A 13,424-nucleotide genomic window follows, 5' to 3' on the forward strand; every position below is an offset into this window, starting at 1 on the left:
TGTCTTCAAATGGAACTCACTTAGTACTACAATCTCTGAAATCCTTCATAGATTCTCCAGGGCAATTTATTTCATGGACTATTGTCAAGCACCATATTTGCCACCCTAGGGTTTCCAGGACTATATGAACCACCAAACAAATAACCTATCAATGCTATTCTACACCTAAGGCATACAAATGGCTGAGTAAGGTACTTGTCAGAATGTTCTTTATTGCTGCTGTAGAGAAATATGGGTTTTGTTTTTATGGTTGGTAGTCACCATCCTGGCAAAATAAACATTGTTTTCTCACTTCATTTGGTTCTTTAGTACTATATCAGTCTTTCAGTTTTCCATTTTTTTTTCTGATGCATCCTTGGACTGCATTCATATAATATTTAGAATTTTTAATTGAATTAGCATATTTTATATGATTTATTTTTACTAAACATGTTCCCCCAAGTACACAATAATAGAGTTTTGAATTGAACAAACTGTTATACATACAAATGCTCAAAAATTATGCAGCCATTATCCTCTCCTTTAAAAAAAATCAACTACATTGAGGCATAATTTATACACAGTAAATTGAATACCTTAACATTGTTCAATTTTATAAGTTTTGAGTTTTGACAAGTGTATATACCCAATGAAAATATTAGCACACTCAAGATATATATTTCTGTCACCACCAAAAGATTATTTGAGGTGTTTATACCCATGAAAGTATTAGCACACTTAAGATACATACTATGTCTATCACCAACAAAAGATTATTTATACCACATTCTGTATATCCCAGGCAAAAGATGACCTCCCTTCTGTCCCTCTAAATTAATTTTCACTTTCCTGAGTTTCATATAAATGGAATAATGTAGTATGTGCTGTTTTTAGCTAGCTTTTTTCATTTAGCATTATTATTTTCTGATTCATTCATTTTATCAGGTGTATTAATAATTTGTTTCTTTTTATTGATGAGGAGCATTTCATCATATGAATATACTACATTTTGTTTATTTATTAAATTGTTGAAGGACATTTGTACTGCTTCCAATTTGGGCTATTGCAAAAATGGTGGTATTAACTTTTATGTATAGGTTTTTGTAGGTATATGCTTTCATTTTACTTAGGTAAATATTGGAGTGAAATGGCTGAGTTTTATAATAGGTGTATGTATATATTTTAAGAAATTACTAAACCATTTTCCAAAAATTGTACTATTTTTCACTCCCAGTCAAAATGTATAAAAGTTCCAGTTACTCCTTATCCAAAATAAAACTTTTAGAAAAGGTTTTAGTCATTTTAAGTTTCTAGTGGCATGCCATTCTGGTTTTAATTTGCATTTCCCTGATGACTGATACGTCTAGTATCTCTTCATGTGCTTACTGACCATTTTTGTCTTCTTTTGTTAAGTGTCTGTTCAAATGCTTTGTGAACTTTAAATTTTTTTTTGAGGGGAGGAACACCTGGGTGGCTCAGTCATTAAGCACCTGCCTTCGGCCCAGGGCATGATCTTGGAGTCCTGGGATTGAGTCCCACACCAAGCTCTCTGCATGGGGCCTGCTTCTCTCTCTGCCTATGTCTCTGCCTCTCTCACTCTGTGTCTCTCATGAATAAATAAATAAAATCTTAAAAAAAATTTGAGGGGAGTCTTTCTATTATTGAGTTGTAAGAACTGTTAAAAAAAAAAAGCCAGATATAAGTCCATTGATATAAGTAATGTGAGAAATTTTCTTCCTCTTTGTGACTCATATTCTTATTTTCTTAAAGAAATAAGAATAAAGAAAATTTTGTTCTCTTAAAGAGTAAAAGTTTTTAAGATTCAGAAGTCTAATTTAAAATTTTTTTCTTTTATGGTTATTGACTTCTATGGCTTGTTCAAAAAGTTTGCCTACACCAAAGTCATAAATATTTTATCCTATGTTTCTTCTAAAATGTTATCCTTTCAGTTTTTATATTGAGGTCTATGTGACATTTTGAGTGAATTTTGAATAATGGTTGAGGTAAAGGTCAATTTTTTTTTCTTTAACATATAGATATCCAGTTCCAGCACTGTTTGTTTTGGACTTTCCTTTCTCTATTAAATTGCCTTGATAATTTGTTGAAAAATATTTTGACCATATATATGAGACTATTGCCTTATAGTAATCTTGAAATTAGGTAGTATAAGCCCTCTTTGTTCTTTTTGAAAAAATTGCTTTGGTAATTCTAGGTCACTTGCATTTCCATGTATATTTAAAATTAACTTGGCAATTTCTATCTACATCAAAAAATCTCTGCTAGAATTTTGATTTGGATTGTGTTGAATCTACAGATCTATTTGGGGAGAATTAACATTTTATTATGTCTTTAACTTCTCTCAACAATGTTCCATAATTTTCATAAGGAGATATTTTAAGTGTTTTGTAAGATTTATTCCTATTTTATATATTTAAAATATATATATATATATATATATATATGTATTTAGGGAGAGGGACTATTATCAAATGATTTTTAAAATTTCATTTTCCTCTCATTTGCTAGTATAAAATATATAATCAATTTTTGAATATTGACTTTGTATCCTGTGATCTTGCTAGATTCATGTGTTTCGTTAATTGTTTTGTAAATTCTGTAGGACTTACTACATAAACAATCATGCCATCTGGAAATACAGTTTTATTTTTCTTTTGCCAATCTCTCTGTCTTCTATTTCTTTTTCTTGCTTTACTGCAATAACTAAGACTATTAGTATAACACTCAGGGGAAACTGTTTAATAATATTTCACCATTACGTATGTTGTTAGTTTAGTTCTTTTTAAATAGATGTCATTAGTCAAATCGAGGAATTTTTTTCCTATTCCTAGTTTCCTGTGAATTTGTTTCTTTTTACTTTATTTTTAAAAAAGATTTTATTTATTTATACATGAGAGACAGAGAGAGAGAGAGAGGCAGAGACATAAGCAGAAGGAGAAGCAGGCTCCCTGTGGGGAGCCTGATGCTACAGGATCCCAGGTCCTGGGATCACGCCCTGAGCCAAACGCAGTTGCTCAACCACTGAGTCACCCAGGTGTCCCTCTTTTTACTCTAAATGGTGGTTATTGTGTTCTCAAACTTTTTTCTACATCTACTAAAATGATCATATGCTTTTTATCCCATTTTCTGTTAATGTGGTAAATTATATTGATTTATTTTTAAATGTTAAGGTAAACTTACATCCCTGTGATAAAGCAAAAATTGTGTTATCTTTTTAATATATGGTTGCATTTGCTTCACTAATATTTTACACCTGCCTTTATGTGGATATTGGCCTTAATTTTCTTTTTCCCTTTTTTTTGGTAGTATTTTTATTAAGTTTTAATATCAAGGTTATTCTGGCTTCATAAAACCACTTGGCAGGAGCTCTCTCCTTTATATTGTGACAAATATCTATTTTATCCTTTAAAGTTCGGTACATTATATATCAAAAGAATTTGTTAATTCAAAGTAAATTATTGAAATGATTAAAGTTCTTCAAATTATTCTCAAAATTTTAAATTATCTTGTAAATATTTCTAGGACATGTCTTACTAACCTCCTTTCACACCTGATAATAATTTGCATTTTCTTTTTTCTTTTCTTTTCTTTTCTTTTCTTTTCTTTTCTTTTCTTTTCTTTTCCTTTTCTTTTCTTTTTTCTTTTCTTTTCTTTTCTTTTCTTTTTTCTTTCTTTCTTTCTTTCTTTCTTTCTTTCTTTCTTTCTTTTCTTTTCTTTTCTTTTCTTTTCTTTTCTTTCTTCTTTCTTTTAGAGTAGATGGAGGGGCTGAGAGAGAGAGAGAGAGAGAGAGAGAATTTTAAGAAGGCTTCATGTCCAGCACAGAGCTTGACACAAGGCTTGACCTCATAATACTGAGATCATGACCTGTACCAAAATCAAGAGTTGGATGCTCAACCAACTAAGCCACCCAGGCACCTTTCTTTCTTGTTTTCTCAGTTAACCTATAGGGTTTTATTGCTTTTGTTGATCTTTACATAGAACCAGGCTTTGGCTTTGTTAATTTTCTGTATTCTCTGTTGTGTTTATTTCTGCTCTGATCTTTATTTTCTTCCTTCTACTCAGTTTTGGTTTATTTTCTCCTTATATTTTTGGCTTCTTGAAATGGGAATTTAGCTTATTAATACTAGTATTTTTTCTAAGATAAGCATTTAAAATTATACATTTCCTTCTAAGAACTGTATTTTGACACATTTTATTTTAAATATTCAAGTAGAAATATTTTTTTAGTTTTCTCAGTTTCTTTGCAATTTCTTTTTTAACTCATGACTTATTTAGAAGTCTCTTGGTTAAGTGCTAACTTTTTGATACTTTTTTAGACTCTAATGGTTTCTGGTTTCTAATGTAATTCTGTTTCGCTCAGAAACTATGTATGATTTCAATTCTTTTATTTCTTTATAAAGTTTTAATTTAAAGTCCAATTAGTTAATATACAGTGTAATATTAGTTTCAGATGTTCAATAGAGTGATTCAACACCCCATGCTCATCACAATAAGTGCGCTCATAATACACATCCCCTATTTAAACCATCCCTCTTCCCACTTCCCCTTTGGTAATTATCAGTTTCTTCTCTATAGTTAAGAGTCTGTTTCTTGGTTTCCCTCACTCTCCCTCCTTTTTCCCCCCTTTGGTCATGTTTTGTTTCTTAAATTCCACATATGAGTGAAATCATATGGTATTAGTCTTAGTTTTCCTTTGTTTGAAATAAAAACATGAAATTTATTCTATACCAGTTGCTTCCTTCAAATTTTGACTTCTCTCTCAAATCCACATGATTTTAATTTATAGTTTTTAATTTGCTAGAGAATAATTTTAAGAGTTTACTCATACTGAAAGTAGAATTCCCATAAATCTATTTTTGAAAAATATTTAAAACATGGGAAAGTGTTTATGCAGTAATGATAAATGAAAAATTTGATAATGAGAAGAATGTATTCCAGTTCTAGAAATTAAGTAGTTATACATTTACAATGTTAAAAAATGAAAAAAGGAACTTATCTAAGTCCTCTTAGAGATTATTTATTTTGGTATTTGGATGTGGCTGATTTTTTTCATCCTTTAGAATTTGATATATTATATTTTAAAGAACACATTTAATTTTATGATCAGAAAAATAATAAAATTGATTCAAGATGATGTTGAAAGGCAATGAATTAATACATAATAAATGGATCACATGGTTCATAAATCCTCTAGAATTTCAAAGGAGGAAAGGAATATCTAGACCAGGAGATTACAACAGTTTTTCATGGAGAAGTTAGGATATGAAGTGTTTCTAGAAGGTGACATTTTAAATTAATGTTGCTCAGTACAGGTAAAATGGAAGAAATATTCTGATATTTTTCTTGTTTTGGATTTGTAGCTCTTGAATTCAAGAAAGTATATACCAAGCCTATCTCTTTTTTGAGCTGTAATGAGTTTGTTTCATTGTGTTTCATCCATAGACTGATTCTGTCAGCAGGGGTGGCAGAAGGATAGATTACTCATTCATTCAGCCTTCTACTTGGTTTCTGTTTCTGGCCCAGTAGCTGGGATTGGGGAACTAGGCAAGGGAAGAATGAAGTGATTGATAACTTTTATTCATTTCTTTTTGCTTCTACTGTTTTCTTTTAATTTCGTCCAACATTTTATTTTCCTTCTAGGGAAATATTCTCAAACTGAGATAATAAACTCTTAAACCTTCATTAAATTTCATGGGAGAATTATTCCTTGTTCCTCTGAAATACTATTCTTTACTTTCAACTTCTAATATATAAAAAAAAAAACCCACATTGTTAAAATAAAAAAAAAAGAACTTGGAATTAAAAATTTAATGCTTAAGACATGTAGCATTTTGATAAGAGGTTCAAAGATCTTTTTTGGAGTACAATGTGATGATGAAGCTTTCTAATCTTAAGAAAATTTTAAATGAATATACCCTACCTGCCAGAAGCCTCATATTCTGTAATTCATTTGTTTATTCTTTGAAATTTAAATTTTATATTAAAGAGGCAAGTTACAGGATGCCTGGGTGGCTCAGTGGTTAAGCATCTGCCATTGGCTAAAATCATGATCCTGGAGTCCCGGGATCGAGTCCCACCTCAGGCTCTGCCTGTGTCTCTGCCTCTCTCTCTCTCTCTCTCTCTGTATCTCTTATGAATAAATAAATAAAATCTTTAAATAAAAGAGGCAAGTTACAATAAAAATAGATTACATATAAGACATTTCATCACAAATCTAACCTCCAGGGTATATCCTGGAGTGAACATTGATTAAAGATATTTCCCTGCTGCCCTCTATAGGGATTGTTGATGTTCAGATGATCAGCCTGAGAACTTGCAAAACTGTGAATCTTCAAAGGAAGATGGTATTGTGTTGAAAATATAAGACAGGGAAATGGATTCATATATTTTTGAAAGATTATAAATGTGTCAAAATTGAAAAGTTATTACTTAAAAATACAATAAAATTATTTCAGTTGAAGTATTTTATTTATTGAACATTTCAACTAATTGACATTTAATTCTTAAATATTTTGAAATAATATAATCATGCGATATTCTTAGGAAAAACAAAGATTATAATAGACAAAATGATACCTTGTGTTCATTTTCATGTGCATGTTCTCTATATTTGTCATTGAAGTTAGTCATGTTTTCTGATATATGGAGATCGAAATCATCCCTCCACAGCCAGCAATAATTAATATTAGGATAAAGTGGATTTTTAAGGAAATGTATACTTCCTATGATATTCCAAAGAATGATTAGTCTTTGATCTTTTAAAATGTACATAAGCATCTAGAGTAGAAGTGCCTAGTAGAACTTTCTGTGAAATTGGAAATGTTCTATATCTTCATTGTTACAATAGGCATTATTCACATGTATTTAAGTGTGTGTATTCACACTAAAATGAGGGTAGTGTAGCATAGGAAATTATTTTTTATTTTAATTATTTAATTTTATTAATTAGATTTTGTTAATTTGGCTACATTTAGAGATCTCACATATGATTAAAATGGTAAGGTAATGATAAAACTTAAGTAGTATTTTTCTTTGCCTTAATACATCTTTAAATGTGAATATAGTTAAAAACTGAAAATTCAGGATGCCTGGGTGGCTCAGTGGTTGAGCATCTGCCTTTGGCTCAGGTCATGGTCCTGGGGTCCTGGGATCAAGGTGTGTATCAGACTCCATGCAGGGAGCCTGCATATCCCTCTGCCTATGTCTCTGCTTTTTTCTCTGTCTCTCATGAATAAATGAATAAAATCTTTTTTAAAAACCTGAAAATTCAGTTTTTAAGACCTGTTTGATCCATTTCACTCAGTCTTCAAATAAATAAGAAGAGGGGGGAGGAGCAAGATGGCTGAAGAGTAGGGTCCCCAAGTCACCTGTCCCCACCAAATTACCTAGATAACCTTCAAATCATCCTGAAAATCTACAAATTCGGCCTGAGATTTAAAGAGAGAACAGCTGGAATGCTACAGTGAGAAGAGTTCGCGCTTCTCTCAAGGTAGGAAGACAGGGGAAAAAAGAAATAAAGAAACAAAAGGCATCCGAGGGGGAGGGGCCCAGCGAGGAGCCGGGGTAAGGCCGGGGCGAGTGTCCCCAGGACAGGAAAGCCCCGTCCCGGAGAAGCAGGAGCTGCACCAACCTTCCCGGGCGGAAAGGGGCTCTCAGGGAGTTAGAGCAGGAACCCAGGAGGGCAGGGATGCCGTCGGGCTCCCTGGGACACTAACATACACCTGCGCGTGTTCAGGAAAGTGCCCCGAGCTCCCTAAAGGACTGCAGCGTGTGCCCGGCGGGGCCCGAAGCAGCTCAGAGGGGCTCGGGCAGAGGCTCTGCGGAGAGGGGGCTGCCTTCCCAGGAGCGCGAATCCAACAGCACAGGCCCAGGAGCACAGGGTAACGGGGACACAGCTCAGGATCAGGCCTCCCCGCAGGACAGGCAGAGGCCAGGAAGGCCCAGGACAACAAGGACGCTCCTGCCCCACGCTGAGCAGATCAGTGTCCCGCCTCAGGAGCCTCCACGCCCTGCAGACAGAGAGCTCTGGAGTTACTGCGGGAGCTGAATCCAGGGCTCCATAGCTGGCCGCCACCACTGCGGTTGTTCCTCCTGGGGCATCACGGGGTAAACAACCCCACTGAGCCTCACAGTGGACTCACCTGATAAACAGGATAAACAACACTCACTGAGCCCTGCACCAGGCAGGGGGCAGAACAGCTCCCCCAAGTGCTAACACCTGAAAATCATCACAGCAAGCCCCTCCCCCAGAAGACCAGCTAGACAGACAGGGGAAAAACAAATTATTGACCAAGCAGCACTGGAAAGTTCCAGGGGATGTCAAGGGACTTACAGTATACAGAATCAGAGGATACTCCCCCCCGTGTGTGTGTGTGTGTGTGTGTGTGTGTGTTTTGCTTTTTGATTTCCGTTTGCTTCCCTCACCCCCCTTTTTTCCTTTCTGTTTCTCTTTTTCTTCTCTCTTATTTTCTTCCTTTGTTCTTTTTTCTTTCTTTCTTTCTTTTCCTTCTTTCTCTCCTCTCTTTTTCTCCTTTTCCCAATACAACTTGTTTTTGGCCACTCTGCAGTGAGCAAAATGACTAGAAGGAAAACCTCACCTCGAAAGAAAGAATCAGAAACAGTCCGCTCTCCCACAGAGTTACAAAATTTGGATTACAATTCAATATCAGAGAGCCAATTCAGAAGCACTATTATAAAGCTACTGGTGGCTCTAGAAAAAAAGCATAAAGGACTCAAGAGACTTCATGACTGCACAATTCAGAGCTAATCAGGCAGAAATTAAAAAACAATTGAATGAGGCAATCCAAACTAGAAGTCCTTATGACGAGGGTTAACGAAGTGGAAGAACAAGTGAGTGACAATAGAAGACAAGTTTTTTTTTTTAATACTACATTTATTTTTTATTGGTGTTCAATTTGCCAGAATAACAATACAGTTCAATACAGAATAACACCCAGTGCTCATCCCGACAAGTGCCCACCTCAGTGCCCGTCACCCATTCATGCCCACCCCCGCCCTCCTCCCCTTCCACCACCCCTAGTTTATTTCCCAGAGTTAAGAGTCTTTCATGTTCTGTCTCCCTTTCTGATATTTCCCACACATTTCTTCTCCCTTCCCTTATATTCCCTTTCACTATTATTTATATTCCCCAAATGAATGAGAACATACACTGTTTGTCCTTCTCTGATTGACTCCTTTCACTCAGCATAATACCCTCCAGTTCCATCCACGTTGAAGCAAATGGTGGGTATTTGTCGTTTCTAATGGCTGAGTAATATTCCATTGTATACATAAACCACATCTTCTTTATCCATTCATCTTTCGATGGACACTGAGGCTCCTTCCACAGTTTGGCTATTGTGGACATTGCTGCTAGAAACATCGGGGTGCAGGTGTCCCGGCGTTTCATTGCATCTGTATCTTTGGGGTAAATCCCCAACAGTGCAATTGCTGGGTCATAGGGCAGGTCTATTTTTAACTCTTTGAGGAACCTCCACACAGTTTTCCAGAGTGGCTGCACCAGTTCACATTCCCACCAACAGTGCAAGAGGGTGCCCTTTTCTCCGCATCCTCTCCAACGTTTGTGGTTTCCTGCCTTGTTAATTTTCCCCATTCTCACTGGTGTGAGGTGGTATCTCATTGTGGTGTGGATTTGTATTTCCCTGATGGCAAATGATGCAGAGCATTTTCTCATGTGCATGTTGGCCATGTCTATGTCTTCCTCTGTGAGATTTCTGTTCATGTCTTTTGCCCATTTCATGATTGGATTGTTTGTTTCTTTGGTGTTGAGTTTAATAAGTTCTTTATAGATCTTGGAACTAGCCCTTTATCTGATAGGTCATTTGCAAGTATCTTCTCCCATTCTGTAGGTTGTCTTTCAGTTTTCTTGACTGTATCCTTTGCTGTGCAAAAGCTTCTTATCTTGATGAAGTCCCAATAGTTCACTTTGCTTTTGTTTCTTTTGCCTTTGTGGATGTATCTTGCAAGAAGTTACAGTGGCTGAGTTCAAACAGGGTATTGCCTGTGTTCTCCTCTAGGATTTTGATGGAATCTTGTCTCACATTTAAATCTTTCATCCATTTTGAGTTTATTTTTGTGTATGGTAAAAGAGAGTGGTCTAGTTTCATTCTTCTGCATGTGGATGTCCAAATTTCCCAGCACCATTTATTGAAGAGACTGTCTTTCTTCCAATGGATAGTTTTTCCTCCTTTATCGAATATTAGTTGACCATAAAGCTCAGGGTCCATTTCTGGGTTCTCCATTCTGTTCCATTGATCTATGTGTCTGTTTTTGTGCCAGTACCACACTGTCTTGATGACCACAGCTTTGTAGTACAACCTGAAATCTGGCATTGTGATGCCCCCAGATATGGTTTTCTTTTTTAAAATTCCCCTGGCTATTCGGGGTCTTTTCTGATTCCACACAAATCTTAAAATAATTTGTTCTAACTCTCTGAAGAAAGCCCATGGTATTTTGACAGGGATTGCATTAAACGTGCAAATTGCCCTGGGTAACATTGACATTTTCACAATATTAATTCTGCCAATCCAGGAGCATGGAATATTTTTCCATCTCTTTGTGACTTCCTCAGTTTCTTTCAGAAGTGTTCTGTAGTTTTTAGGGTATAGATACTTAACCTCTTTGGTTAGGTTTATTCCTAGGTATCTTATGCTTTTGGGTGCAATTGTAAATGGGATTGACTCCCTAATTTCTCTTTCTTCAGTCTCATGTTAGTGTAAAGAAATGCCACTGACTTCTGGGCATTGATTTTGTATCCTGCCCTACTGCCAAATTGCTGTATGAGCTCTAGCAATCTTGGGGTGGATTCTTTTGGGTTTTCTATGTAGAGTATCATGTCATCTGCAAAGAGGGAGAGTTTGACTTCTTCTTTGCCCATTTGAATGCCTTTAATGTCTTTTTGTTGTCTGATTGCTGAGGCTAGGATTTCCAGTACGATGTTGAATAGCAGTGGCGAGAGTGGACATCCCTGTCATCTTCCTGATCTTAGGGGAAAGGCTCCCAGTGCTTCCCATTGAGAATGATACTTGCTATGGGCTTTTTGTAGATGACTTTTAAGATGTCGAGGAATGTTCCCTCTATCCCTACACTCTGAAGAAATTTGATCAGGAATGGATGCTGTACTTTGTCAAATGCTTTCTCTGCCTCTAATGAAAGGATCATATGGTTCTTGGTTTCTCTGTTGCTGATATGATGAATCACATTGATTGTTTTACGAGTGTTGTATCAGCCTTGTGTCCCGGGAATAAATCCTACTTCGTCATAGTGAATAATTTTCTTAATGTACTGTTGGATCCTATTGGCTAGTATCTTGTTGAGAATTTTTGCATCCATGTTCATCAGAGATGTTGGTCTGCAATTTTCCTTTTTGGTGGGTTCTTTGCCTGGTTTTGGAATTCAGGTGATGCTGGCCTCATAGAACGAATTTGGAAGTACTCCATCTCTTTCTATATTTCCAAACAGCTTTAGTAGAATAGGTATGATTTCTTCTTTAAACGTTTGATGGAATTCCCCTGGGAAGCCTGGACTGGCCCTGGACTCCTTATTATACAATATTATTATTATATATATATTATATAATATATAATATTATAATTATATTGCCTCATAAGACATGTCTAGAAAGACGTTGCAATGGCCTATATCAATGAGGTTGCTGCCTGTGTTCTCTAGGATTTTGATGGATTCAGATCTCACATTTAGATATTTCATCCATTTTGCTTATTATCAAAGAGTTCCTTTATGTTTGTTATTAAATATTTTATAAATTTGGTTGATCCTACATTGAGGGCATAAATATTTACAATTGTTAGGTCTTCTTTTTTTAAAAAAAATTATATTTATTTATTCATGAGAGACAAGGAGAGAGAGAGAGAGAGAGAGAGAGAGAGAGAGACAGGCAGAGACAGGCAGAGGGAGAAGCAGGCTCCATGCAGGGAGCCCGACGTGGGACTCAATCCGGGGTCTCCAGGATCATGCCCTGGACTGGCGGCGCTAAACCCCTGAGCCACCCAGGCTGCCTCTGTTAGGTCTTCCTAATGGATAGACCCCTTTATTATGATACAGTGCCCTTCTTCATCTCTTGTTGCAGTTTTGGTTAAAATCTAGTTTTTTGGGATGCCTGGGTGGCTCAATGGTTGAGCGTCTGCATTTGGCTCTGTGCGTCATTCTGGAGTCCTGGGATGGAGTCCCACATTGGGGTCCCTGTATGGAGCCTGCTTCTCCCTCTGCCTGTGTCTCTGTCTGTCTCTCTGTGTCTCTTGAGAATAAATAAATAAAATATTTTTAAAATATAGTTTTTCTGTTATAAGTATTGCTATTCCAGCTTTCTTTGGACATTCATTTTCCTGATATATTTCTCCATCCTCTCACTTTTAATCTGCATGTCTACAAAGAGTCTTTTGTAGGCAGCATATAGATGGGTCTTTTTTTTTTTATTCCATTCTGATACCTTTTCATTTGAGCATTTAATCCATTTACATTCAGAGTTATTACTGATAGATATTATTTAGTGTTATTTTATTACTAGTTTTGTTGTTGTTTCTGGAGATTTTCTCTGTTCCTTTCTAGTCTTTGTAACTTCAGGTCTTTCCTTCCCATTCAAAGGGTCCTCTTTAATATTTCCCACAGGGCTGCTTTAGTGATTATGAACTACTTTAGTTTTTCTTTTTTTTTTTTTTTGTCTTGGAAACTCTATATCTCTCTTTCTATTCTAAGTGATAGCCTTGGTGGATAGAGTATTCTTTTCTGCAGAGTTTCCCCATTCAACATATTGAATATACCATGCCACTCATTCCCTTCTGGCTTGCCATGTTTCTGTGGAGAGATTTGCAGCTAGCCATATGAGTCTTCCTTTGTAAGTTAGGGACTCCCTTGTCCTGCTGCTTTTAAGATATTTTATTTATCACTATATTTTGCAACTTTCACTACAATATGTCTTGGTGTTGGCCTGCTTTTGTTGATTTTTTATTGGAAATCTTTGTGACTCCTGGATTTGAATGTCTGTTTCCTTCCTCAGACCAGGGACGTTTTCAGCTATACTTTTCTCAAATAAACCTTCTGCTCTCTTTTTTCTTTTTTCCTTTAGGGACTCCTATGATACAGATGTTATTATGTTTGATGGAGTCACTTAATTATTTAATTCTACTTTCGTGATCCAAAATATTTCTCTCTTTGTTCAGCTTCATTATTTCCATATTTGATCTTTTATATCACTTACACATTCTACTGCTTCTTCTTACCTTGTAGTCTTTACATTCAATAATTTTTGAATCTCATTTTTGCAATTTTCATTTTGGCCTGATTGTTTTTTAGCTGTTTTTTTTTTTTTTTCTTTTGTAGTATGGGTCTCCCTGATGTCTTCCATGATTTTCTCAAATGAACCTAGTAACCTTATGATTGTTGTTGTA

The sequence above is a fragment of the Canis lupus genome, chromosome X (assembly GCF_003254725.2).
Source record: "Canis lupus dingo isolate Sandy chromosome X, ASM325472v2, whole genome shotgun sequence".
NCBI lineage: Eukaryota > Metazoa > Chordata > Mammalia > Carnivora > Canidae > Canis > Canis lupus.